Source organism: Sciurus carolinensis, unplaced genomic scaffold, assembly GCF_902686445.1.
Source record: "Sciurus carolinensis unplaced genomic scaffold, mSciCar1.2, whole genome shotgun sequence".
In the NCBI taxonomy this organism is placed as follows: Eukaryota; Metazoa; Chordata; class Mammalia; order Rodentia; family Sciuridae; genus Sciurus; species Sciurus carolinensis.
The window spans coordinates 523621-528497 of record NW_025920148.1 but is presented as its reverse complement, the minus strand read 5'-3'; the positions used below and the strand labels follow the sequence as shown (position 1 = coordinate 528497).

The 4877-nt window shown below is 46.3% G+C and overlaps 1 pseudogene; it reads left to right on the top strand.

Annotated features, from left to right (window-relative positions):
- Positions 1-670: 670 nt before the first annotated feature.
- On the top strand, positions 671-3845 carry LOC124974435 (focal adhesion kinase 1-like; annotated as a pseudogene).
- The last annotated feature ends 1032 nt before the right edge of the window (positions 3846-4877 follow it).

The following is a 4877-nucleotide window of genomic DNA, read 5'->3' as shown; positions in this document are numbered from 1 at the left end:
TTAATTCTCAGTGATTTTGCAAGAGTAAAAAATAAAGCTAAGAGATCAGTTGGGAGAAGGTGACCATTCTAAAAATTTTTATAAATTGAGGGGCAATGATTTTTACATACGACAATATAAACTGTAGACACATGTGTAGTCCTATGGTTGTCAATAATAGCATTAATATACCTAGTCATAAAAAAATAAATTTTTATTTTATTGCAGATTTGTTTCTTCTAGTATTTTCCTTTCTCCTTTTATCTGTTTTTTTTTTGATTTAATGAATCTACATAAAAAATGACTCTTTTGGAATACTCTTACTTTAAATTCTATGTCCTTTCTCAGAGATATGAATTAGTAAAGAATAACTCTAAAGCTAAGTGATGTGTGCCAGCAGGCTCGGCAGGCACGGAGCACCGTGGGCCCACGATGACTCAGCACATCCCAGGAGGGTGTGAGTCCGCAACCTGCCTGACCGCCATGCACCAGGCGTTCACATGGGAGGGAGTGTGGTGGCCGTTTCCGGTGCTGCCCCGCCACCACCTGCGCTCAGCCTTATGCTCACCCAGCCGGTTGCCCTGGACTGCCATGGAAGGAGAAAGGAGACACTAGCAGTGTTTCCAGATCATCTTTGGACATCTTTGAAGAGCTTTGCTGCCTTCTGAGTTAATAAGGCCAATAACTAGCATCCAGAAAAATAATGGCAGCTGCTTACCTTGACCCCAACTTGAATCACACACCACACCCAAGTGTTAAGACCCACCTGGGTCATGGCATGGAAGGTTTCCCTGGTGCCATGGAGAGAGTATTGAAGGTCTTTCATTATTTTGAAAGCAACAGTGAGCCAGACACCTGGGCCAGTATTATCAGGCACAGAGATGCTACTAATGTCAGGGGCATCATCCAGAAGATAGTGGACAGCCACAGAGTGAAGCATGTGACTTGCTATGGGTTCCACCTCAGTCACCTGCGGTCAGAGGAGGTTCACTGGCTCCATGTGGACATGGGCATCTCCAGCGTGAGGGAGAAGTATGAGCTTGCCCACCCACCAGAGGAGTGGAAATATGAATTGAGGATTCATTATTTACAAAAGGATTTCTGAACCAGTTCACTGAAGACAAGCCAACTGTAAATTTCTTCTACCAGCAGGTGAATAGTGACTACATGCTAGAGATAGCAGACCAAGTGGACCTGGAAATTGCTTTAAAGTTGGGTTGTCTAGAAACATGGTGATCATACTGGGAGATGTGTGGCAACACACTGGAAAAGAAGTTTAACTATGAAGTGTTAGAAAAAGATGTTGGTTTAAAGCGATTTTTTCCAAAGAGTTTACTGGATTCTGTCAAGGCCAAAACTTTAAGAAAACTGATCCAAGAAACATTTAGACAATTTGCCAACCTTAACAGAGAAGAAAGTATTCTGAAATTCTTTGAGATCCTCTCTCCAGTGTGCAGATTTGATAAAGAATGCTTCAAATGTGCCCTTGGGTCAAGCTGGATTATTTCAGTGGAACTGGCAATCAGCCAGGAAGGAGGGATCAGTTACCTAACAGACAAGGGCTGCAATCCTACACATCTGGCTGACTTCAACCAAGTGTAGACCATTCAGTATTCCAACAGTGAAGCCAAAGACCGAAAAGGAATGCTGCAGCTCAAAATTGCAGGTGCCCCAGAGCTTCTGACAGTGATAGCCCCATCCCTGAGCATCATAGAGAACATGGCAGACCTGATAGATGGGTACTGCCAGCTGTTGAGTGGAGCCATGCAGTCCTTCATCATCAGATCTCAGAAAGAAGGTGAACGAGCTTTGCCATCAATACCCAAGTTGGCCAACAGTGAGAAGCAAGGCGAGTGAACACATGCCGTTTCTGTGTCAGAGACAGATGATTACACTGAGATAATCAATGAAGAACATACTTACACCATGCCCTCAACCAGGGACTATAAGATTCAAAGAGAAAGGATAGAACTGGGACACTGTAATGGAGAAGGCCAGTTTGGAGATGTACATCAAGGTGTATACATGAGTCCAGAGAATCCAGCTTTGGCAGTTAAAACATGTAAAAACTGTACTTTGGACAGTGTCAGAGAGAAATTCCTTCAAGAAGCCTTAACAATGTATCAGTTTGACCATTCTCACATGGTGAAGTTGATTAGTGTCATCACAGAAAACCCTGTGTGGATAATCATGGAGCTGTGCACTCTGGGAGAGCTGAGGTCATTTTGGCAAGTAAGGAAATACAGCTTGGATCTGGCATCTATGATCCTGTATGCCTATCAGCTCGGTACTACACTGGCATACCTGGAGAGCAAAAGATTTGTACACAGGGACATTGCTGCTTGGAATGTCTTGGTATCCTCAAATGATTGTGTAAAATTAGGAGACTTTGGATTTTCCTGGTACATGGAAGATAGTACTTACTACAAAGCTTCCAAAGGAAATTTGCCTATTAAATGGATGGCTCCAGATCAATCAATTTTCGACATTTTACCTCGGCTAGTGACATGTGGATGTTTGGTGTATGTATATGGGAGATATTGATGCATGGTGTGAAGCCTTTTCAAGGAATGAAGAACAATGATGTGATTGGTCAAATTGAAAATGGGAAAAGATTACCAATGCCTTCAAATTGTCCTCCTCCCCTCTACAGCCTTATAATGAAATGCTGAACCTATGACCCCAGCAGGCAGCTCAGGTTTACTGAACTTAAAGCGCAGCTCAGCATGATCCTGGAGGAGGAGAAGGCTCAGCAGGAAGAATGGATGAGGATGGAGTCAGAAGACAGGCCACCATGTCTTGGGACTCTGGAGGGTCTGATGAAGTGCCACCCAAGCCCAGCAGACCTGGTTACTCCAGTCCATGCTCCAGCAAAGGATATTACCCCAGCCCACAATACATGGTGCAGAGCAATCATTATCAGATCTCTGGCTACCCTGGCCCACATGGACTCACAACCATGGCTGGCAGCATCTACCATGGCCCACCATCACTCTTGGACCTGCCTGTCAGAATTATGGAATCACAGGCCCCAGGAGATACCCATGTGGCAGCCCAATGTGGAGGACTCAATGGCATTGGACCTGGGGGGAATGGGGCAGGTGTTGCCTGCCCACCTGATGGAAGAGTGGCTGATCCAACAGCAGCAGGAAATGGAAGAAGATCAGTGCTGACTGGAGAAAGAGGAGAAGTTTCTGAAACCTGATGTGAGGCTCTCTCAAGGCAGTATCTGCAGGGAGGAGGGGAGTCTTCAGGGTCCAACTGGAAACCAACATATCTATCAGCCTGTGGGCAAACCAGATCCTGCAGCTCCACCAAAGACACCTCCATGCCCCGGAGCCCCTGGCCACCTGGGCAGTCTCACCAGCCTCAGCAGCCCTGGGGACAGCTACAACAAGGACGTCAAGCCGTGGAGGCTTCAACCCCAGGAAATCAGCCCCCCTCCTATTGACAACCTGGACCGGTCCAATGGCAAGGTGTAGGAGAACATGACAGGCCTGGTGAAAGCTGTCATGGAGATGTCCAGTAAAATCCAGCCAGCCCCACCTGAGGAGTACATCCCTATGGTGAAGGAAGTTAGTTTGGCACTGCGGACACTGTTGGCTACTGTGGATGAGACTATTCCTGTCCTCCCCACCAGCACACACCAAGAGATTGAGATGACACAGAAGCTGCTCAACTCTGACCTGGGAGAGCTCATCAGCAAGATGCAACTGGCCCAGCAGTGCACCATGACCAGCTTGCAGCAGGAGTACAAGAAGCAGATGCTGACTGCTGCCCACACCCTCATGGTAGATGCCAAGAACTTGCTGGATGCCATTGACCAGGCACGACTGAAGCTGCTGGGGCAGGTGAGGCCACACTGAGCCTCCCCAGGAAGCTGCTCACCAGCCTTCAACCAGCAACCAGAGCAGCTGTGTCCTCTGGCACCAGCCAGCACAGCAGCTCCAGTCCAGCAGCAGCTGGTTGAAAACCTCTCACATAAGTTTAACGACATCTTGACTTGGGTTAATTATTATTATTTTTTTTTTAAATCACGACGTTCAGAAAAGTCTGTGGTCCAAAATGTGGCATTTTTTAAGAATGAAAATTATACATGAAGAAGTTTTTAAGAACATGAGGCCAGGTGCAGTGGTGCACACCTGCAATCCCAACAGCTTGGGAGACCCAGGCAAGATGTCTGCAAATTCAAGTTCAGCCTCAGCAACTCGGCAAGGCCATGTGTCAAAATGAAGTTAAGGCAGGAATGTGAAGAGTAGTCCGCATTCCTGTTGGGGTGTTCCAGTGGAAACAGCCTGGGGACTGTGTTCACTCCTGACCCGCCTTCACTGAGTATGGGAAGGAAAGAATGTGAGAATGTGATGAAGAACACCAAGGCTGAGGATTCCTTTCTTGCCTTAGCATTATTATCCAGACTGGGATTTTGCTAGAACACCCTTCTGTTGCAATATGCTAATCCCATTTACAAAGATATAATATAAAAGCTATATTTTGAAGACTCGAGTCATTTCAGAAAAACCTACATACACCCTTCTGTCTCCCACCTTTCACATCACATGAACATTGAAGCACTGCACTGGAGCCAAGAGCCGTGTCTTCTCACCAGGATAAGGTGCCCATTGTTGGTAGTAGTGTGATTTCTCTTGGAAGCAGAAACACTTTGCACCAGAGTACTTCCAGACTGCAGCAAGGAGTCCAGAACCACAGTTTTTCATTTTTATATGATTTATAAGGAAAGGTTAAAGCCATGTTGACCCCTATAGCCATAGGCGCTGGCTGACCCTCATCTTGTCTGTTTTCCCCATGGAGATCTAAGCAGGACACAGGGGTTTGGTTCTCTAGATGTTCAGCTACTGCACCATTGTCCTGTTAGATCATTCTGAAGAACACACCCTCCC